Here is a 24262-nt window from a genome sequence, read left to right as displayed (position 1 = left end):
GGACCCTGATTGTAGGCAAAAACCCCCAGAAACCCTAGGTCTTCTGGCCAAGTCCACTTGAGTCATATCATAAAAATACTAGGTCAAACCCCAGGGGAAGCGTTTGGTTCCAGAAGCCCAGGATTGTTCAAAAGCCACTTGACAATAACAAAGAAAGATGCTCCCGCAGCTGGGGCACTGACCGCAGGTGCGGAGGAGGAGCACGGCCAGGCGCCGGCAGCCGTTTCTAGGGTGGCTGTGCTCAGGGATCGCCTTTTGAAGTCATCCAGCAACCATGAGTTCCAGTAAACCCTTTTAGCCACACACTTACCTTTTTGGAACATCAGACCAATTAATAGAAAGATGCACCTCCCAACACTGCAACCCACTGTACCAGTTTTGAAGCAAACATTTATTAATAATGCTTTATGTGACGGCAGGAAAGTGGGAAAGCAGATGCAGTTTCAAAACACAGCCTGTGAATGTCAGCAGGCCATCTGCTGCAGACGGCAGACTTTTGAACAACTTTGACAATGCGCTTCTTTTGGTTGAGAGCACTTGGGTTTATGTAACGCCTCAGGCCAGGCTGGGAGAAGGGGACGAAGACCAGGGGAAGGAACCCCAAGGACCAAGGCGGTGGGAGGCTGGGAAGGTGCAGGAAGAGAAAGACACCTCCAAGCTTTCAAACACCAAAGGCATGGACGCTCGCCTTGCACATTCACGGGCTTCGGCAGGAAGACCACTCAAATGCCTATAACTCTCCCTGCTGAACCCTCAGCCTCCAAACACAAGGCAGGAGGAGGCGGGGGATTGTGGGGGTTAGAAAAGAGATTCTCTGTAGTCTCTCTTGAAGATCTTGCAGCCACCTAAATGCTCTGGCCCCTCACATTCAGGATCCAGGAGGCCAAGTTCACTCCTGAATTGAAATCCCATCCTGCCCTGCTTCCGTTTGAAGCCCTTTGGTGGCTCCCAAGAGCCTTGGGGATAGAATCAAACTCCTTAGGGCAGTCTTGCAGGCTCCCCCGTGCCTGCAGCCTCAGGCTTCTCACACTCCCCTGCCCACTCTGTCCCAGACAACTGCCCACATTTCGGCTCCTGAAACTCATCACATTTCCTGTTGCCTCCTGAACCTTCACACCCACTCTCGCTTCAAGACTCAGACTCCACACCCCCAGACTGGCGAAGGACCCTTAGTCATGTGCTTCATCTGCAACCCGCACTTCCCCTATCACAACACTCTGCATTGCGTGTATAACTGTCTCTCCCACTTGACCTCACGCTCCAGGGGGACAAAGGCCACGCCCATCCTGCTTACCAATCTCTTCCAGATAAACCATATGCCTGACACATAGCAGTCAGTAAAGACTGGTACAAGAATACCGTAAGCCTTGACATTTTCATGCCCTCTGGTCAGTAATTCCACCTTGGGCGTCCATCCAAACTATAAAAATGGTTTTAGAGCCAAAAACATTCAGAGGACACTTACCCAGACCCCTGATATATGGCTAACAATCTAAAAGATGCAAAGAGGTGAGTGACATAAAAGTACTCCATTTGTTGAAAGCATACACAGCCTTTAAACCTATTTATGAAGATACTACAGTAACATGGGAAAGTACCTGTCATAAAAAAGTTATGTGAAAGTAATACAAAATTGTATGTATTTTATGATATCAAATAAATAAAACTTAACATGCATGAAAAAAAGGCCAGAAGGAAATATTGCAAAATGTTAAAAGTGACCGCATTTTAGAAGAGGCCCAGATGTGGTTTTCCTTCTTTGCTATATTTTGCCAGAATTTCATGTTATGAACAGGTAATTCCTTTACAAAAGGAAAATAATCCTCCAACAATGGCTAAGTACAAAGCTATGTAGGAGGAGGGACTATTCTGTGTGAATTTCCTCTGTGCCAAATACTCTGTCGAGTACTCCATACACATGACTTCACATTCTTCTCATGACATCCCTGTACAGCAGGCATCACTGTGTCTATTTTCCAGATAACAAGATGTGAAGCCGCACAACCGATAAGGGCTGGACGGAGACACCTTCCCGTCTAAAAATGCTTCTGAGAGGCAACTAAGTGACAAAACCAGGGCACGACATTTTATGCTCGCCAAGATTACAACTAGGTAAGCATGCTGAATGAAAAAGGCAAGAGAAAACACTAAAAGCCAAGGTCTGTGATGATAAATAGATTTTTCTTTCTCCTCTTGTACATATCCTCCTTAATGCCGATATACTGCATTTACACTTTTAAAAAGTAATCTTACAAAATACACTGTACATCACTAGGGTGTAAGGTTGCCTAGGAACTCCAGCCCTTGGTCCCAGCCCAAGACACCCACTGCACTATCATTGGGTCTCAGCTCTCTGTCGTCCACCCCACTGGGCTCCCTCTCAGGTCATCAGCTGACTTCTACTGGCAAGCCGCATCCCCGTTCCACATATGCTGGGTTATGAAGTCACTGAACCTCCCTGAGGCTCAGTGTCCCCATCTGGGCACACATCCCACTGCTCACCATGGATGGACTTGTCTCTTCCCTCCTGTGTGTCTCAAGCAGACACTCAGCACACCCCCTAAGCACAAAGCCCTGCAGTGAGCCCTGGGGAGGGGGAGAGGCAAAGAGCAGGATGAACACAGGCCCCATCAGAGGAGCTTAGGCTCTACCGAGGGCCCAGACCCCACAGTCTGGCCTGTGAGGAAGGAGAGGAGAAGGTCCCTGGTACCCAGAGGTGGGTGAACTCATGCGGGGTTATCATCATGGCCTCAAAGAAAGAAAAGGACTTGGACCAGGAGAGGTGGGGGGAGCAGCACGAGTGACGGGTGCAGTGGGACAAAGACACGGGGGCTGGACAGCCGGAACATGCTCAGAGAACAGGTCCCCCTGCCCCTGCCCCTGCCCCAGCCCCGGCGGCAGCCAGAGACACCAGCTACTTGGCTGGGCCTGGGTTCACCAGGGCAGCAGAAGGAGCACGAGAATCTCACAGACCAAAGTTCCAGTTTGGGGTTCTCTGGTCGGTGGCCACATGGTCATGGGCATGTCTCCTTCCTGAGCCCCTGTTTTCTATTAATTGAGGATACAAACCTCTACCCAGCAGAGCTATGGGAGCACTGAGTTAGGACGTGGACCACAAGTGCCAATGCCGTGCTGTGTGCAGGAAAGATGCTAATACACGTCAGTTTCCTACCCCCTCCTTGGTATCCCCTGCTCCCACTCAATGTCCCCACTCAGTTCGTGCCCAGAATCCCAAGAAACGGCAGTTACAACAGAGAATAACCTCACTCCTGCAGCTGACCAGCCCTCCCCATGGAGGTGGGCACCCTGACCCGCTCCTGTACCGGTCACCTGTGGCACCATGGAAGCTCCTCAAGGCCCCAAGCTCCTCGGTGAACAGGGTGGGTAATTAAGGCTGGAAGCCACTCCCAGGCGCTAATGGAGAAGCCTGATGCAAGTCAATTTCTAATCCACTGTGAATGGCCTGCTAATTGGGGCACTGTTGAAATGACGGTTATTTAGAGGCTCCTAACATAAAAATATTAAGATCAAAATACATCAGATCAAAGCCACATCAGCTATTCGCTTAAACAAGATTGTGTGCTCATTCCTAGGACAGGACATTACACAACTCACACCCCAGCTGTGGAGAGAGACACGAACCCCAGTGCCAGAGTCTGAAGGCCTGGGTCTGAATCCGTCCCTGCCACATACACACTGTGGGACCTCGGGCAAGGGGCTGACCCTCTCTGGGCCTCTGTGTTTTTTCTGTCAAAGAAAGATGATGGCACCCACTTCACAAAGCTGTTGTGCACATTCTCTGTAAGGCCTTTGTATGTGAAGAACCATTTGGCACTGCCTGGTGCGTAGTAAGAATGTAGAAGTCACCTCTGCCTCCAGCTTAGAGGTGTTTTTGCAGCTCTCTAGAAGATAACAGCCTTTGTTATAATTCTTTGCCTCCAATATCATACGGTCATAAAGCTGTTCTCTCTCTTGATGGTAACAATGCAGGCTTGATGGATTGATAAGAGCTCCCCAAGAATGGCTCACCAGCTGGGAAAGTAAGAGGTAGAGATGAATGTAATGAGCAGCTTCGAGGCCCCTTACCTGAGCTCGGGGGGCCTAGGAGAGCAGAGGTCTCTGGGCCACGTGATGGATTCCCAGGAATCTGGAAGAAGCAGGCTGTTCAGACTCAGGGTTGGGCCCAGACAAGAGGATCCATGGAGCTCAGCCAGCATTTCCAGTCAGCCCCACAGTCACATCCCTGCCAGCTTCCCCTGAGATGTCGGCGTCCTCCTGATCCAGCATTCTCCAGACACAGGACTCTCAGGGTAGGACGTGCCAGGTGTAGCACTGGCCCCATCACAGGACAAGCGAGGTCTCCCTATTTCTCACCCCAGGTGAGCTTTCTGATCCCCTGGTGAGGAAATGGAAGCACAGAGAGGGCTGACTGCTTGGCTAGGGGCGTACAGCTCAAGAGCGAATAGCAATGAGAACATCAAAACCAGACCACCAGGTACCTCTACAGCCAGTCCCAGGAAGAGATGGTGGCCAGCAGAGGACAGAGTTCAGGATTCCATGGCTGACTCTACTCAGCCAGTCCCTGGATGGAAACTCCTGGGGCAGCTCCACACTTAACACAGGCCCCAGAGAAGGAGCCAGCAAGCAGGAACAAGACCTCCCTCTGCTAAGGGCAAGTCTTTGGCTCATCAAGTCACTTGGGGCCTGCAGGTGGGTGCTGGAGATGAGAGAGGTGCCCCCAGACATTGAGGTCACTCTGGGAACCACTACTGACCCACGCCCAGGCTTCTCCATCCCCATGAGCATTCCTGGAAAGTTCTCAGGCCGAGACTGGGGGATGCAATACCCCAGCAGGCTTCAGCTGGAAGAGACACTCAATTCCTGGTGCCGACACCTGGTAATGACGCTGGCCACCCTTCCCTCCGCCATGTGCCCTGCACGCATCGTGCCCCAGGCACATCCACACCTGCTCCTCCTGGAAGACCTGATGTGGTCCCCGCATAGGTGAGATCCACCCATGCAGACCCGCTCCTCTAAGGCTACAAACCCTCTCAGTCTCATGTGCTAACTGGCCTCCGGGTAGCCCCTTACAGAATGACAGGACTTTTCCAGATGGACAAGGCAAGAGAGGGCACTCCACCTGGGTGGAAGCAGCCTGGCAGAGGTGTCCTCACATCAGAGAAGCCGGGCAAGGCTCTGCCGGTAACAGCAGCAGCAGAAGGGAGAGCCGCCTCCGGGCAGCCCCGGGCTCAGCCCTGCCCTCCAGAAGTAATGACCTCTCCCTGATGAGGTCCAGCAGGCCAGCCCCAGGCCTTCCTGCACCTCTGCCTGCCGCACAGCCCGGGCTCCGGGTACCACCTCACTACTCCAATAATGCTAACAGCCAGGGGCACTCACCCCCCCCGCCCCCGAGCCACCCTCACTATCTGTGCCCTTCCTTTCTTCCTTTAAGCTGGCACCGACTTTATTAAGATTTGAATTCTAGTGGCTAATGCTTTAAGTTAAGGTAGCATTTATAAATACTTTACAGTCAATGAATAATTGACCAAATTTAGTATTGTCCTAACTCATAGTAAATTATTGATCTATGGAGAATAAATATTTTTCATGTTTTATTAAGACATTTAAAAGGTAAACCATGAAATGGGGGGAAACGGGTGGCAGCGCCATAAGAAAGGCGAGCGCTAAGAGCCCGGGCCCAGCAGGACCCTGTCCACCATCACCACGCACCACCGAAAGGCCCCCAAGGGGGAGGGTCACGGGGCCCTCGCGTCTCTCCTGAGCACAGCACAGACCTGACAGGCATCTTGTCCTGCAGACCCTTTGCTTTAAGCACCTCTCCCACCAGCATCCTCCTGCCTTCACTCCCGACTCCTTGCTCAGTTTGGTTTCTGCCTGTCTGTCGATATAGTCCCTCTGCTGCAAGCTCCCTCTCCCTGCTCTCTCTCCTTATGTAGAACAGCTGGTCAGTCCCAACCTAGGGTCAACCGTGGTGGGTCCACCTGCCCACTTCTCCATGTCTGTGAGCAAACAGCGGAGAGACAGAGAGACCCAGGCACCCAGCAACATGGGACCCGAAGTGGGAAAGCTGTGTCACCAACCTCAACGCAGCTCTCCACCCTGTCATAGTCACTTACACCCTCTCCACCTCCTGCCTCGCTCATTCTCTTCAAACCCCGGCCTTCTCCCCCAAGTTCAACTAATGACCTTGCTTCATGCTTCAGTGATTAAAAACAGAAGCCATTATCATCACGAACTCATCTCATTTCTTATCACCAGGTCTACACACCTGTCTGTGTTTGTGCTGAAAGTTGAGGAAGAAAGCTTCTCACATCTTAGGCTGGCCCCTGCTCATGAGCTCTGGTTGCTCCCACCACTTGCCTTCTCCCAGACGCAGACGCAGACGCAGATCCATCACTACATCCTCTCTATGGGATCATCAACCCTCCTTGTATAGCTGACGCGTCTCTTTGAAAGTTACACTCTAGTTGGGCTGGCGGTTCCCGTTATCGCTAGAGCCCATCGCCATCACTGGGCTCCTGACCCCCCAGCCCCTGCTTCTCTAAGGCTCCCACTGTGAGTCCGTCGGTAACTCAAATTCGGTATGTCAACACCGAGCTCCCTGGGCTGTGATCCTGTCCCTGCTGGTCTCCATATCTCAGTAAAGAAGCACCCCCACCCACCCACTTGTTCTTGAGCCTTCTGTCTTCTTGACCCTCTGCACCCAAGCCATCACTAAGTCCTGATTGTTTTATCTCCAAAATATATCTTGGATCTGTCAACTTTCCTCCATCTCCACTGCCATCACCTTGGTCTAAACCACTATGACCTCCCCACTGGACCTCCACACATCCAACCTCCCCCAGATCCACGTGCCACCCATTCTCCACACCGTAGTGGACTGGCCTTCATGAAACGCCAACCAGACTGTGCTGTCCCTGCTCAAAATCTGCATTAGCTTCCCACTGTCCTTCAAATAAAGTCCACGCCCCCACAGGGCCCTGCGCCATCCACACCTGTGCCCCACCCACACCTGTGCCCCGTGTTCCAGGTGCCGACCTTTGTGCAGTAACTCAGATGCCCAAGTTCTCGCCCACTTGTGGGCCTCCTCACGTACTCCCCCTTTGCCTGCAACACCCCTCCCTCTTCTCTCTGGCTGTCTCTCCTCACTCTGTATTTTTTGGGATAACTGTGACTCCCTCAAGAGAATTTTCCATGACCCCAATCTTCCCTCACCGTACTCCACCTGCAGGCTACCCACTGATGTCTGCAATCGTGGACTATTTTGTGTGGCCGCCATCAGCTGTCTCAGTCTCCGAACCATGAGCCCATGAGCAGAAGCACCTGTGCACTGGTCGCCCTCCTAGCCTCGGGCCCAGCACCTGGCACAGCCTAGCAAAGCAACAGACTATTTAATACTCCTAACAACTCTATAAGACAAGCACTATCGGTGTCCATGTTTCATGGGTGAGACAGAGCTTTCAAACTTGCCAAGGTCCCCAGATGCTCAGGTCCTTTCCAAACTTAAGCCACATCCCACAATTTGGTGAAGGGAAGTTTCTTAAAGCCGACCCTCCACTCTAAGGCGGGTTTCACCAAGAGCTTAGAGGGTTCCAAGGGAACAGTGGGGAGGAAAGTTGGCTGGGCCCAAGGCCTGGCCTAGGCGGCAGCGCCTGGACGGGTGCCTCTCCTGGAGCATCTCCAGGCTGGGGGCTCTCACGCCCTTCTGGCCTCATAGTCAGCCCAGCCCAGGGAGGTGAACAGGAGCAGGACCAAAGGGTCCCACTGGAGGTTGGACTGTGGCCCAGGGCAGGTGGGCAGCTGGTGCTGACAGGATACACAGAGCCAACCAGGAGGGTAGGGAAGGGCCTGCGGCTCCATGCCAATCTCTGGGGCCTCATCCTTATGCCAATTAATGAATCAAAACTGATTCCCTGCTCCTGCAGATTGGAAACACAGGAACACTGGGTGGGATCGTGCTGGCTTATTTATAGCTCTCTGGCTCCTCATTAATGACTTTTACTGCTCCGCCAATGGAAGGCCAGGTTCCCAGGCCGGGATTCACCAGACGCCTACACTGTGAAAGTTAAACCAGGACGGTGATGAGTCCTGGGAGACTCAAAGAACCTCGAAAGCAGCTGAGCACCGGGAGGGACGCGTGCAGCATCTCTGCCCCGAGACCAGACGTCTGTGCCTGGGCTCCCCTCACCCTGCATCCGTGCTTTCACGTACTCATTCCTTCACCCCACATCCTCTGATCATCGCTATATCGGGTCCTGTGCCTGGAGACACAGAAAGCCGTGAAACTCAGTCCTTTTCCTTGGGAACCTTAGGAATTCAGCATAAAGTCAAATAATACACACTCAAGAGAAGAGTGCTAGGATCCTGGGGGAAAAGGAATGATTAATTTTGCCTAGCAAGGAGACGTCGAGGAAAAGTTCCATAGAGAAAGAGGCATTTGGGATGGGTCTTGGGTGATGAGTAAGAGTTTGAAAAGCATAGTAGGGGCCAGGCACCATTCAGGGCCCATCCAACGAATCACTGAGCCCCATGGCCTCCCAGGGAAGTGGGTTCTGCTATCCCATTTTAGACAGCAGGCATGGGAGCAGAGATCCAAAGTTAGGGTATTACCTGAAGTCACAGGGGAGCCTGGCTTGAAACCCTGAGCTGCCCCTGACCTCAAAGTCAAGCACGTGGGCCCAGGAGGCAGACAGGCCCACTGCTATTGCTGTGTGCCCTCAAGCAAGTCACTTAACCTCTCTGAGCCTCAATTCCTCACCTGTAAATGGACCAAGAACAGTCCCCCACCTCTAGGGCTCTCATAAGGATTAAACGAGCACAGTGAACCAGAGGTCATGTTTGGATATACATGGACAGGCCAGACCACGAAGCCTGACCCCAGCCTTCCCCACATCCCCGGGCTGCCCAAGGCCAGCTCCATCACTGCCTCTCCCCTCCTTCCAACTGCATTTATCTCCCAAAAGCCAAGGACATCCAAACTCCAGGCCCCAGCTTAGTGCTCCTTCCAGGGCCCATTGGCTCTCTCAGATGGGGAACTGAGACTCCGTGAGGCTTTCGGTTCTTCTCCCTTTGCATCTCAACCTAAGTCTGACTTTTTCTAGCTCTCTTTGACTCTCTCTCTTATTCTCTCTGTTGTTTTCCACTTTCTAAGTCTTAGCTCTCCATCAGAGAGAGAGAGAGAGAGAATATGTACGTGTGTGTGTGTGTGTGTGTGTGCAAATCTCACTCTCTCTGCCACCAGCCTATGCCCTCTCTCCCTGTAGGCCTGACTGCCCTAAAGAAATAAAGCCCCACGTCTATGCCTTGGCACCCCAGGGGATTAGTGTAGCAGGAGCAAGTGTTACCTCTGGGCCAGGACCCCTTCAGGAAAATGTGGAGGACATGGAAACATCCCCATCCTGCATGCTCCAGCTCCAAGCTCCATTTCCAAGACCTCGCACTAATCCTGAAGCTTGGCCTGCCACCAGGTTTCCAGAAGGCAACCTCTGGGCTCCAAGATGCAAAGCAGGGGTCCTTGAGGCCAGGCTATGTCGGGCTCAAATCTCTGTAACTGTGTTCCCCTGCTAGAAATTCACATCGCTGTCCCCTCCCCCATCATGCCAGACCCAGTTCAAGCACCTCTTATCAAGCACTTAGCACCCTCCTTCCCTGCCTCTTTTAAACTGAAACTCACATTAGTGCAGAGGACATCTGATGACATATAGGGGAAGATGGCAGGCCACTGTCCAGCCCTCTGGGGTTAAAACAGAAAGAAATGAAGCACTGTTTCCCTCGTAGAGAGTTGAACAGCGCAGTGGTAAGAGGACAGGTTCTGGTGCTATACTGTCTGGACTCGAATCCCTGTTATGTTCTTGCAGCTACACAGGGCTTTGGGCAAGTCACATCCTCTCCAGGCCCCACCTTTAAAATGGGATTACAACAGTGATTTCAAATATGATAAATGCATTTATCCAAGCAAACCAAACAAAACAACAACAACAAAATATAATGCCTACCTCACAGGACACTAAGGAGAATCAAATGAGCTTGAACCTGGGAAGCACTTCGGCCACCACCAGCAAGGGCAGCTAACTGCATGAGGACTGAGCTAAGACTAGAGAGGAAAGGGGCCCAACCAGGTTCAAGCCCAGAACCAAGCCAGGGGAGCAAGGCCTAGGCTGCTGGTTAGTTCTGGTCATGCCCAAGGCCAGCCTCTGCCCACCTGTGCACATGCCCAGCAGGGTGCCAGCTCTGCCGGTGAGGGGTGAGGGCAGCCAACACCCAGCCTGGGTGCCTGCCAAAGCCTGCAGCTGCCTTACTCATTCACCCCAAAGCCCCGCACACTCTTGAGTTCTAACAGCTCATCAGCATCCTAACAGCCATCACCACAACACCCAGCCTCCAAAACTGCAGAGAGGGGGCCACTTTCGGAGAATGAGTCTAGAGGAGACAGCTGCCCCTGCGCCCAGTGGCCAACACCTGCACATCTCTCAAGAACAGAAAAGGGGATGAGGCAGGTGCTGGCCTGGCCCCCAAAGGCAGCCTTCCTGGCTGGACCAGCCCTATAGCCCAAGAAAATAAACGCAAATTCCCTCAGGACACAGGCTGTGGCTTGTGTGGCCCTGGCCATTCAGACCAGCCCTGCGGACCCTAGCTCAGAGGACGGCTCACTCCTGAGACCTGCACGAAAGAGCTCAGCTGGTCCAGGGACACTGCCCCTCTCAGCTCCCAGATGCTCTGGAGCAGACAGGAAGAGAAATCAGAAATCTCCTGCAGCCAGCAGGGATAAGAAGGGATCTTTGCCAGTGATAATGAAAATTTTCACAGTAGCAGATGCTTGGAGAAAATTAAAAAACAATACAACAAAATTCACAAACCAGAGAGGAACTTAAGAGAAATGCGATCAGTGGGGCTCAATTTTCCCACTGGTGCCTTTCCAGCCACAAGATCGGTTGGGAGCCAGGTCCTCTCCACCAGGTAATCACATTGCCCCCGAGAGCCCATCCCAAATCTCTCCTAGCACCTACTATATGCCCAGCTGGGGCCCACGCTGGGAACACGAAGATGACACGCATCTGGCCCCAGGTCCCAGAAACATCATCTGGAGGGGGATGGGCCAGACGAGGCTCAGAGTCCATGGAGGGATGTCAGGCGGGAGGCGTGTGGGCGGGTGGTCACGTGGCCTGGAATGGCGACGGGTTTCACAAAGGACAGGGCTGCTGATGCTGGGCCAAAACATGGATTAGAAGGGGACCAAGAGATAGAGGGCAACCAGGCGAGCGGCCTGGCGAGAGCCGAGGCCCACGTGCGGCTTCTGTGGGTGTGCCAGGAATGGGCCCCTCCTCCTGGGGTGATGGGGACACGCGGAGGTGCGTTCACAGGGGAGGTCTTGCTCGGCTGAGGGGCTTTGTTTTGGTCCCATGAGCCCCAGGGAGCCGTGGAGCGTCCTGAGCACAAGCAAGCCCTGCCTGTGGAAAAGTGGCCCCGGTGAGGACACAGCAAGAGGACAGGAGGCCTAAGCTGGCTCCTCCTGCTCCTCGCAGGACCTGGGTCAGGGGGTGCCGGGCGAGGAGGCAGAGGATAGCCGGGGCCATTGGAGGCCAGCGGACGGAGTCAGCAAGAAGCGGAGAGTAGGAGGCGAACAGATGGGCAGACCTAGGAACCCAGGCGCCACCCCAGAGCCAGCAGGACTGGCGGAGGGGCACCGACCGCCCAGCGGCAGGTGCTACACTTACAAGCCATCACCTGACAGCTTCCACAGGCCTAGGAGGGCATATCCCCCCTTTCCAGAAGGGTCAGTTTAGGCTTGATGACATGAGGTCTCTTGCTAAGTCTGACCCGCCCCCGGGTAATGAGCATGAATTAAACGGAGAACTCGGGCCTTCTGAGAGGCACAAGCTGGCCCCCTTAAGCCTGGGTCAAGGGCCCAAGGGGCAGGACAGGACAAGAGCTGGTGCCTCCAGCCCTGCAGGGAGTGAGGCCAGCCTTCAGCCCTCAGTCAGCATCTGGGTTGCCGCTGGAGGCTTGAGGGAGCTTGGTGAGGCCTGAGTACCAAGGAAAAGGCTGGCAGAGGAGAGCAGATCAGGGTTAAAAGGAAAAGCGGTGCCCTCACCCAGCTCTGCCCTATGGAAACCCCATGGCAGCCACGCGTGTCGCAGGCCAGGATGAGCCTGGGGGCACTGGCACAGCTGGCAGCCAGCGGACACGGCTGCCTCAGGCCTGCATCTGAAGGGGACGAGCGGCTCTGAAGGATGCACCCTAGGAAAGGCAGCCTGGCAACGCAGGGCATCAGAGCTAAGGGAGACACTCTGTCACTCGGATGGATCGTGTCCAAGACCTCTGACGGGGGCAAAGCTGTGTCACAAAAGTCTTCAGGTCAGAGTGGGCACAGCTGCACATGAGCCTTTCCCTAGAGGTCAGCTCGAGGGATGCAGGCACCCTCTTCCTCATCATCGGGCACCAGCACCGTGGCCAAGCAGGAGGCGGCAGTGCCAGGTACACGCACAGAACGGCACTGTCACAGGTGGGGGCACATGTGAGGCTGCTCCCCTCCCCAGGGCCAGCTCAGCTGGGCACAGGCCCCTGTGTGAGCTCCTGCTGGCCAGGAGAGGAGCCTGGGGACACAGGTTCCCATGTAGCAGGCCTGCTTCTGGAGGGCGCTGTGGTGCATCAAACCAGGGCAGGGAGGCTCCGAGAATAAATGAGAATCACCCCTCTCCCCCCGACAACAAAACACAGCACAATATGCTGCTCGTTGTGGTTTGCACTCCCCCAAGGCATTTTCTTGCTGTGAAAGAGGCTGCCTTGGATGGTTAGACCTAGAAGGCATGGTAGGTTGAAGTGGAGCCCAGCTCCAGCCCTGCCCCAGGTGTGGAAGGCAGCTCCCCCGTCTCTCTTCTGGCCAGACACCTTCCCAGGAGAAGACAAGGGGACACGGAGGCAGGAGGACACAGCCACCAGTGCCCACACCAGAAAAGGAATGGGGAAAGTGGGGAGCTGGGGACTTGGTCCCTTCAAATGCCCCACCCAGCAAGCATGCATTCACCCAGTCTGCACAGACATGGAGGTCCCGTGGCGGTGCCGGCAGCTGCCCGAGCCTCCCACCAAGCCACTGAGCCTCACCAGGATTTGGCAGGGACGCCTCTGGGCAGTTCTGGAGATATCTGAACTCTGTGGCCTGCCTCAGCGCTGTCTCTCCTCTCTGCAGGGACCTACACCTCATCGAAGGGCAGCTCGGCCCAGCCCCTGGGGCAGGTGCACTTCCTCCCACAGGCCCACGTGAGTGCGCAGCCTGCAGAGGCCTGCGTCTGCTCTCCAAGACGTGGCTGAGGTGGCATACACAGCAAGCGACACCACATGCTGCGTCTCATCACAGCGACACGGTAACACAGTGGGCACAACAGTCCAAGCGAGAGACCTAACTTCAGAGCAAACTGTCCTGCATGGCAGCTTCCCTTCCTTATTCATCTGATCCACCTGACGATGCTGAGGTAAGATTATTGACCCCATTTTTCAGATGAAAAAAACTGAGGCTCAGAGTGGCAAGTCATTTACCCAAAGTCACACAGCAAGAAGACAATGGAGCCCGAGTTCAAACTCAAGTAAGTCTAACTTCACAGATCCTGCTATTCCCACTCTCCCAAGTTATCCAGGTGAAGGCCAAGGACCAGCAGGTGAAGGCCATAGACCAGAGTGAACACGAAGGACCAGCAGGTGATAGAGCGATGCTGAAAGTCACATGATAAAAGGAAAGGAGAACTTTCCTGCTCTCATCCCAGGCACATGTTCCCACTAACTGGGCTCTATTCTTCCTCTTCCCACCTCGACTGAACCCCCAGAATTCTCACCCCTCAAGCGCCACCCCCCAACACTCCCAGCATACACAGACTCACAACTCTATCTCCTGCATCTATTTAAACCACGACAGCATCACGCTGAGTGAGCCTAAGGGCCAGCACCTATCTGGGCAGAGCCTTACAGGAGAGGGGCATCTCTCCCCACCCTGGCCCACTGCTCCTCCTTCTTAGAGAGCTGCTCACACTCCCACACAGTTAACGGGAAGACGATCCCTAAGCCTCAGAGTCCAGGATGGACGGAGGGAGACGAGAGGAGGGGTGGGCACTGGGATGCTGCAGCCCAGCCCAGCTATGGTTAGACCCATGGCCACCCGACCACCAGCCCTGCCCTGGCCCTCCCAGCACAGCTGCTCCTGCTCTGACAGGGCCACGTGGAGACTGGGTGTGATGGGAGGTAGAGGACACACAAACCGGACAGACACAGCCCATTCCCAAAGACCCCACCCAAGGTGGCACCACACACAGCCCCCCACCCGCACAATTCCACTGTGCCCCAGGGGCCCCAACCGGCCCTGAGGAGTCAACCCGCTGACATCTTTAGTGCACCCTGGGTTCACTCCCTCTACATAGCCACCCAGAGCACTGGCCATTGTCACACCACCACCCAAGCTCCATGTCCCCCTCCTCTTCCCACCTCAAAGCTCAGCTCAAGAGTGTCCACCTCCAGGAAGGCTCCTGGGACCTACCCCCCCCCCCCCGCCCCCGCCACCAACACACACCCAGCTCAGCTTGGCACCTGTCACTCAGAATGATCACCTCTGTCTCTGCCACCAAACTGTGAGCTGTAGGAGGTCTGGGACTGTGTCAAGGCCACTCCAGGGTCCCCAGGGTGCAGCTGCCCGGGGGATGTTTATTGAAGGAGTGAGTGAAACTATTGAGTTAGATCAAGCCTAGGTACTGAGGACTCATTTCTGGTAGAAAGAATTGATTCTGCCCTACAGAATTGTGGCTCAAGTTTTCCAGCTGAGGACCCAGGTGTAAAGATGAAGGGGAGGGGAGGAAGGAGGGGGATGCCGTTTCCAGCCCTTCCCACAGGCCAGGTGGCCAGCCGAACTGCCCAGTGACTTGACCGGGGCCCCAGTACATCACAGAACTGAGATGCAAGCACCGCTCACCGTCTCCACCCACTGCCCGCACTTCTGCAGCCGTGGCACCAGCGGAGGCAGCCGCCCAAGGCAGCACAACTCTTTTACCTTAAATGGTTGACTTCTCAAGTGGTTTGTAAAAGGATATAACACCAAAGGAAGCACTACTCCAGGCTGAGAATTATGAATATTTATAGTGTTTAAGCATAATCGTGTTCAGATGAGGACTATACATTGCTCACTGCAATCCAGAGTGACTTCCTCGGAGCTCGTTATTTTGCAGGGACGGAGGACTGATACCCGGAGTCGGCTTGGAGACAGTGGGGTCTGGAAGGCACTTGAAGAGGTACTGGTGTCCCGGCTTAGAGGTCCCCACACCTCTTTGAGGGCGGAACCTTTTTTTAAGTTCAAAACTGGCCCCTACCCGAGGTAGTTGTTCTATTAGTACCCACAGGCTGAGAGCATTCGGCATGAGCAGGTGCACCTTCCCAGTAAATGAACTTGCATGTGGTTATACCAACCGCGGCAACATCGCGGTCGCGTGTGGCCAGGGTCATGGTGGGAGCACTCATAGAGTCACATCACCTTTCTATAGAGCGGGGACCCCCAGGGACCCACTCCATGGAGATTTGGAATTCCACAGGCCTGGTTCAGTTCATAGCGGCCTGATGAAGGTGTCAAGACCTGCAGATGGGTGGGTGGGCTGTTGGAGCCCAGGGCAGAGCCACCAAGAGAGAAAAGAGGGTGAGGATGAGAGAGAAGAATCCCATCACAGGCATCCCAGAAGATGCACAGAGCCACACACCAGGAAAGAGGGGACAGTATGCTCCTACCCGCCCATCCTTGGCCACCAGACACAACACACACAAACACACACACACCACACACACACACAAACCCAATACACACACACACACACACACCAGACACGCAGCATGACACTCACCACGCACATCCATTTTGTACACACACACCATGTATCACACACGCAAGGCACAGACAACATACCATATACCATACACACAGCACACTGACCACACATGCATACACACACACAAACACAAGCACACACACACACCCCTCACTCATATGTAAAGCTATGGGAAAGCCACCTTCCTGAGCTGACACGTCCTGGAGCAGTGGACAGAGCCCACCCAGTGCAGCTTTCCACCCTCTGTGCTCCCAGAGGAGCAGGGGTGTTTGCAACAGCAGGAGCCACCCCAGCAGGTGCCTCGAGTCCCGGCCGGGCCTCCTCTCTCCCGCCCTCCACAAGCAGCTCAGGGAGAAGCCCAGGCAGAGAAGCGGTGGGACCTCACCTGCCCCGCAGCCCCTTCCCCAGAGGTAGTCCCTCTCCGAGCCCCACAGCTTGCAGCACTAATTAGGAAACCGAGAAGCCAAAGCTCACCTGGAGACAAGTGCAGAGAATCACCAGGCTTCAGCCCTGCCATCATCTGGGATTTGACCTGAGTGCCCTGCCCACCGAGGCTACCGGGCCCACAGTTTCTCCTTCTCTGCACTGTCACACACCTGGAGCAGGAGCCACCCAGAATCTCTATGCAACTCATGGCAGCAGCCCCAGAGGCACACAAAACTGCCAGAAGAAGGGGGTGGTCTCCAGCATGTGTATCCCCTGGGCCTGGGTGCGGCCGCAGCAGGACCCTCTCCCAGTTGGGGTGAGGCCTGGGACAAATCCCAGGGAAAAAAGCAGTTGGGGGAAGGTGCGGTCAGGAAAAAGAGGTCCTAGGACAATGGCAGCTGAAGCCACCCCATCCACTCCATGGGGCCCTTTTTCTGGGATGGAGGATGGGCCCTGGGCACTTGGGTGAGTCCACAAGTCCAGCATTTAAGGCCCCAGGGGCCACCCTAAGAACCCCTGCAGAGCCAAATGGGCAGTAGCTGAGCCTGCAGACTTCAAGGAGAGTAGAAAGAGAGGCCCCAGCAAGAGGCAGGGAGCAGGGAAGCAGAGCTCATGGTCCTTCTTTTATCTTCCTGCCTCCAGTCTTGCCTCTTTGGCACTTTGCTCGCCCAAGCCACCTTTCTAAGACCCTCCCCTGCTTAAGACCCTCAAGGATTCCCATCCCTATGGGACCAGCCCCTAGAAGTTCTGGCCCAACACCCTCATGAGCTGAGCCTCATCCAGCTCTCCACTCCGTTCCCCAACGCCTGCCCCACCCCTCACACGACATCACACAGATGACCTCCTGCTCCCTGCTGCCCTTCATCCTGCCCCTGAGCCCTTGTCCATGCTGGCCCTCTTCTTAGAAGACCATCAGCCCAAGTCCCACCCATGAATTCCCTGCTTGGTCCCCAAGACACAGCTCAGGTGTGGGTCATCTCCCAAAGCCAGTCAATGCTCCTATGACGGGCATGCTCCCCTCCATCACAGGCCCTTCGTGCTCTGAACCCACCGCTAGACTGTGAGCCAGGATCCTGGGGCCCAACATGGTGCCTGGCGTGTGGCAGATCAACAATGAGCACTGAGGGAATGAGTGACTGAACGATGACAACAGAAGTATGGATGGATGAATGGATGCATGGATGGGTGGATGGGTGGAGGGATGGTGGTTGGATGGGTGGGTAGGTGAATGAGTAGATGGATGGGTAGATGGGTAAATAGGTGGTGGGTAGGTGCATGGGTAGATGGGTGAGGAGAAGTGAAGGGAAATGCAGACAACCAGGGGAAGGCTGACCTTGCTCTGGCCTTGGCCCCTCGCCCTCACTCCACACTGCCAGAGCACAAAGGCACTTAGAAGGATTAAGCCTCCTTGATACAATTGGAGTGGCTGGAAATAGCTCTGTGCAGCCTGCAGCCGCTGCCTCCCAGCAATCAGCCTCAATCAACACCCACCTGTCCCTGCTGCCAGTTAATTCCACCTGACACCCTGGCTAGGCAACTCAGAGCTGCCAGGTGTCAGCCCCAAATGAGGGATAGCAGGGGCTGGGCCTGCTCAGCCAAGGCCAAAGCAAAGTCACCCTCCTGGGCCCCCAGTGTCTAACAGGGACAACAGTGCCCATGAGCTACAGGCAGAGCAGAGCTTGGAGACCCCAGGAGACCGTACACCTCCAAGGGAGCTGGGTCGACCTCAGGAAATGGACTTGTGGGTCTCCCTCTGCCTCAGCTACTCTCCTAGACAGTTCATGGCTCTAGAGAGTTGGTACCCGGAGGAGGGACTTTTAAGGGCTTAATGCATTGAATAAGGGTCTCTTCAACACCAAAAAATGACAGTGGCATCTCGGTCATTATTCGTGGGAGTGAGGGAGAGAAGTACATTCCCTGTACATCTTCTACCTGCCCGGGGTACCCCAGCCAAGGGTGGGCCGTATGGAGGCAGCTGGCAACCCAGTGGGGAATGGTACATTGCCCCAGAAGAGGGATCTCTATCCTCCAAATAAAGACTATTTGAAGCTCAGAAAGGGTTTCCATGTGATCTCTTCTGGGCCTTCTACATTGTGACCCCTCCTTCCCAGTTCCTTGGCCCCTCAATCTTCAAGCCATATACCTTCCATGCCTCCACAGTACCCCCAGTCGCTCAGTCCCAGCAAGTGCATAGGGCCAACATGGCCAGTGCTCCTCCCCTTGGGGCAGAAGGGAGGCCCCCCAAAACACCAAACACCATGCAAGGAGAATATAGGGTTCAGAGTCATGACATGGGAGCCAGGTTGCCCCATCTTCCAGAAGCCTCACCCCTCCCAGAAGCCACTTGGACACGTGATACACAATGAAACGGCAGCAGACAGAGATCATACAGCTTCACCTAGTCAACTCTGAGTGAGCCACCACCAGCACCAAGCCCAAAGCAAGAAAATATGCATTCTCTTCTATCTCCACACCTGAAATACTCACTGTTCCCAGAACCTCACCTTTCAAGATTTTGTACTTTTGTATGCCCTGTTAACTCCACCTGCAGAACTCTCCCCTGGCCACTATAAACTCATACTTTAAGAATTTGTTCAACTGTCACCTCCTCCAGGAAGTCTTCCCTGATTACTCCCAGGTCCCTCCTCTGTATTCCCAGAATTGCCTCCATCTCTGGTCTATGAGTTCCTTCAGGTAGGGTCATATTCAAGCCATCTATTCATCCCCCTGCCCAGGGCTGGCAGGAAGGAGCCCTGGCAGTTGGGTTCCTTTCACAGATGGTACGTGAATGATGCACTGTCATCTCTGCCCTGCAGTGTGGACAGTGATGGGCCCCAGGTGGCCCTGCATCTGTCCAAGCTGCCACCCCAGGTTCCCTGAGACTTTGCTGAGCACTGGGCTCTTTCCAAGGTCTCTAAACACAACCCTGGCTTCAGCAAACCTGGAAACCTGCGGTGATGGCTGAGGACAGAGGAAACGCTGCCTGCCTAGCCAGGCATCCAGAAGGGGCCTGTGATGCACATTTTGCAAATGGTAGGAGACGCATGTCAGAAAATTGTCCACGATCAATTTCAAATTCCAAATGGAAATGGTTGGTTTGCTGAAGTCCCTGCTAATTTGCCTGAATATCTGAAGAAAGTGTCTCCCGGGAAGGCAGCAAAAGGATCCAGGGTGGTTCCTGGGAGGTTAGAGACGCTCTTTTGACCTCCCACCACCACCTCCACATACTCAGGGCACAGCCTTTCCTCCTGGGAAGCAGGGACCAGTCATTCTGCACCAGGACAGAGGCTCCAGCTCAATGGCTTCTGAACCAGCAGCCCACCTGTAACCCAATTCCAGCCCCAGTGTGTGAAGCCCCGTGCCCTACGCCAGGAGCAGGCTGAGCCTAGGCAGGCACAGGGGTGCTATTGCTCAGCCACTGTCTCACACCACAAGCGCCCACCGAGAGATCATCTCCCAGGTAGGGGTCCGAGGAGTGCCACACCCAAAGCTTTGTTTGAAGAGCACCCTCGGGTCATAGTGTCTCTAAGGACCTCAGTTTTCCCGCTTGACGAATGGGAAGAATACTTGCTATCAGGGGAGGTAGCAGAGGGTGAGCAGCTACTATAAACCACCCGTGGGGGTCATGCGACATCTAACGTTGAGCCGGTACTTATTCTGTGCCTACCTACTGCATTTGCAGACCCAGTGTCTTCACTTACGCCCCTGTCAAAGCCCTCTACAGTAATCTGCATTTGCCAGTCTGTCTCCCCAAGAAAACACCCTCTGTTACCATGATTCCCCATGGCAGGCCCGCAGAACACATTCAACAAGTGCTTGTAGGGTGGGGGATGGAATGAGGCTGGGTCCTGTACGGTCAACCCTCTTGTGTAACTGCACTGACATTTTTTCTCCCTCCTGAGAACTGGGCTGCTCTATCCTTCCTGCACTTGAGGATTAGAGAGGGGAAGAAGAGATAGAAAAAGGGCTCATGGGAGCCCTGAATCCTAGCTCCCCTGTTCTGTAAAAATGCAGCAATTGGGAAGCCAGGAAGGGCCCCAGAGTAACAGCAGCCATCATAATGCAGCTAAGAGAAAAGGAAAGTTGAGCAGCTCCAGTCCTGTAAGCCCTGGTACAATGAGCCTGCCTGGCGCTCCCTAGGCATCTCTCTACATCTCAGTTTTCCAGTCTCTATAACGGGGACAAAGTTCATGCGAAAACTCAATGATTTTTCATGAGCCCAGGGCCTTGGCAGCGCCAGGCAGGCTCAAGGCGGGATTTGACATAGCCCAGCTTCCTCCCCTGCTCCACGTCTCGTCCACCACCACCACCACCACCACCACCCCTCCCTCCCCTCCGCCCCCCCCCCCACCCCCGACAAATCAGGCCAGACTCCGAAGTAGAAAGACACTGAGAAGCAGTTAGAATAAGAGGAGGGAGAAAGTTTAGAAAAGAGAAGTAGAGAACACTATAGTACAAATGCCCATTTTTAAGTTTTTCTCAAAGAATAGGGAATGCTTAGCAGGGTTCAAAGTGAGGCTTCCTTTTCAGGGTATTAACAACTTGTATTTTTTCACTATCTGTCTTCTCCGCAATCCTTTGCAGGGAGGGGAAGTCTATAAATATTTTTTTTTAAGAAACGACTGAATTTTGATGAACTCAGCTAAGTGAGTGCTTTGCACATGAATGGAAACTGATTAGCCCGACACTTTCCCACAGCAGAGTAGCCCGAAACTCCAAGCTTTCCAGAGTGTTAAAAAGTTGAAGCGGCCACATTTATGTGGCTCCTCTAATAAAAAAATCATGCAGCATTTATTATTAATGCCTGACTCTGATAAATATCCTCATCTAAAATTCTTCAGTTGCAGGAGCCCTTCAGTATAATTTCTCAGCATAACCAGAGGCAGCACGTCAGCCAGACCTTTGCCGAAGCCATGGAATCTCTGTTGGTGGCCTGGGGGACAGGAAGCAAGATCAACTTAAGTGGCAGGCAGGAGTATTTGGGTGAGAGCTGAGCAGCCCCGGGGAACCTGGAGAAGGAACTCCATCAGCCTCAGAGGGGGCTCTGGCTCTGCTGTCACAAACTCTTCCAGGCTCGAGGCAGCTACTGAGAAGACTGGCACTCAGATTAAATTCCCAGATGAGATGGCTGGGGAGCAGGGGGCTGCGTTTCTATCATCCAGAGGCATTTGCTAACTGACATCTATCTCCTCTCCCCCACCCCCACCTCCCCCCTCCCCCCTCCCCCCAGCCAAAAGTCGTGCTGTAGTGTGGCCGCCATTCTCTGAGTGCACCGTGCTGTCACTCCTACCTGCTCAGAGCACTGGGGGGCTGAGAGTCACCGCCGCCTCTTTCTCCAGCAAACCAGCCTCCCCTGAGGGAGCCACCCTGCCCAGAGTGATGGCCCACTCCCCACCTGAGGGCAGCTCACAGCCAGTGACCTGCAGTCACGGTGGTAGAGAAAGTGGCCCTCCTCCTTACCCCAGAGGGGACAACCCTATGTCCCAGAGTCCCCAGCTGGGGACAGGCTGGACTTCGAGGACACTGCATCCTTGCATTGCTCTTTCTTTAACCTGCTTCCCCCAAAGACCACATGCCCCAACCCCTCACCCAGGCTCTGCTCCCAGGGAACCTGAGTGGAGACCACGTGCCCCTCCCTGCAAAGTCACTGTCGCTCTGGAAAGCTGGCCACTGTGGATACCATTGCCAGAACTTCCCGTCCTCCAGCTCCCTTGGGGATCTGACCACGGGGGACTCAAGCAAGAAACGAGAGGGTGGAGGGAGAGGTGGAGGGTTCTTTCCTGTTCCCATCTTGCTGGGTCGGCCATGGCTGCATCTGCGCTTCAGCCACTGTCCCCTCTCTTGGCTCTTTCAGTAACAGAGAGATGACATCTCCCTGGCAGCACTCGCCCAGGTGCTTCAACAAATCTCAACTGGCCCACACTTTTGTAATGACTCAGTTCATTAACCTCGCTCCAATTACCCTTTAAGTGTACCCTCCCTTTCCTGCCAGCCCCTAATTGGTCCAGAAGTGATGCTCCAGCCTCCCTTGCCCTCCTCAGTGTGAGATGGGTGGTTTCCTCAGAGGCAGCCCCAGAAACAGAAGTATGTGGCTCTCAGGATTATTGAGATTCTCCCAATCCAGCACTTCTGCTCCCACCTAACTTACCTTACACGGAGCACCACTCCCCACACTATATAATGGGCGCTTCTCCCCAGGGGAACCACAAGAATGAAAGCCAAGCAAAGGGATTGGTTTTCCCAAAATCCCCAAGCGCACATCCAGACTCACAGAAGTGCCCACACCTTCAGCACCTTAGTAACTAACAACTTCTGAAGATGCGATGTGAAACAATAGATTAAAATGTCATGCCTTTTGCTTCAAAAATCTATAAAAACTAAGTTTCTTGGAAGAAAAGAGAAAAACCCTTTTCTCCAAGCAACACAAAAAGCAAGACGCAGCGCAAGCCCTCCCCTGGCGGGTATCTGGGTGTAAATCTTTAATTTCATTTGCTGCTCTCGTCCTTCTGACCCCAGCAGTATTCCATAAATATTTAGGCAAGCAAGCACCAGGCTTGTTTTCCACTTTGGAATGCTAATGGTGGCACTGGGAGGATAAGAAAGCAGCCTCCATGGTCGAGCCGCTCTCGGCCCATCAGCAAAATACAACAGACTTTCTGGAGGCCCAGGGAGCTCCGGGCTTCCTTAATGAGCCGAGATGCTGCGGGGAAAATCGCTGGCTCGCTACCTGCAGGCGCACTGATGGCAGAACCACCAGCCCAATCAGTAGCAGTAGAGAAACCTCGAAGGGAAGGAGGTGCGGCGGAGATGAGAAACAGCTCCACAGATGGACACGCATACAGATAGACTTCGCAGAAAGGACCTGGAGCTGCAAGGCCAACCCGCTCAGCCTCCCACCCCTAAGTCCAGACCCTCACACACCCATGCACTTGCACACACACACCCTCCCCCAAAACTCTGGGCCTTCCAAAAGGTAATTCCCAAATCCCCAGTCCTCCACCCGCTGCCAAATGTAATTGAAAGCTCACCTGGGGCTCCCACCCTGCTGAGGGCAGAGGCCTCTCAACTCCTGCCCAGGCTGATCTGCCTCTATCTGGCGGTGGGGGCCAGAGGCTGGGGCTCGAAAGAAGGCAGATCTTGGTTTGAATTCTATCGTGGCCATTTGCAAGCTGTATGCATTTCAGCAAGATTTTTGTTTTGGCAGCTAAAGTATAATTTACATATCATGAAATTCACCCATTTTAAGTATGCAGTTCTTTGAGTTTTAGCAAATGCATACCGTTGTACAACCAACACCACTATCCGGTTTTAGAACACTTCCATCTCCCCTCAAAAGTCCCCTCATGCCTGTGTGTAGTCAACTCTTGCTTCCACCTCTAGCCTCAGGCAACCACAAATCTTTCTGTTTCTATAGTTTTGTCCTCTTCAAGAAATTTCACGTGAATAGAATCACACAACATGTAGCCTTTTGTGCCTGGTTTCTTTCACTTAGAATAATGTTTTTGAGGTTCATCCATGTTGTAGCATGTGTCAGTGTTTCATTCCACTTTGTTACCGAGCTGTATTGTACTGAAATAGATACACTCAGTTTTGCTTATCTGTTCAGCAGTTGGTGGACATTTGGGTTGTTTCCAGTTTGGTGCTATCATAAATTATGCTGCTATGACCATTCCTGTACAAGTCTTTGTGTGGATTTCGGTTTTCACTTGTCTTGTGTTAATTCCTAGGAGTGGAACTGCTGAATAATACAGTTAGGTATATGTTTATCTTTTTAAGAAACTGTCAAACTGTTTTCTTGCAGCTGTAAGAAATAGCTGTACCATTTTACATTCCCGCGAGCAGTGTATGAGGGTTCCAGTTGCTCCACATCCTCTCAACACTCCTTACTGGTCTGTCTTTATCATAGCCATCCTAGGAGGTGTCTTGTGTTTTGTGAAGTAAATCTTGTGTTTTGTGAAGTGTAT

The 24262-nt window shown here is 53.7% G+C and overlaps 1 protein-coding gene across 2 annotated transcripts in view; it reads right to left on the bottom strand.

Moving 5' to 3' along the window:
• GRID1 (glutamate ionotropic receptor delta type subunit 1) overlaps positions 1-24262 on the bottom strand; it is a 655245-nt gene that overhangs the window by 517654 nt on the left and 113329 nt on the right. The gene's annotated exons all lie outside the window — the stretch shown is intronic.

The sequence above is a fragment of the Hippopotamus amphibius genome, chromosome 5, assembly GCF_030028045.1.
Source record: "Hippopotamus amphibius kiboko isolate mHipAmp2 chromosome 5, mHipAmp2.hap2, whole genome shotgun sequence".
In the NCBI taxonomy this organism is placed as follows: Eukaryota; Metazoa; Chordata; class Mammalia; order Artiodactyla; family Hippopotamidae; genus Hippopotamus; species Hippopotamus amphibius.
The sequence above is the reverse complement of the archived record's forward strand: the minus strand, read 5'-3'. Positions and strand labels throughout refer to the sequence as shown.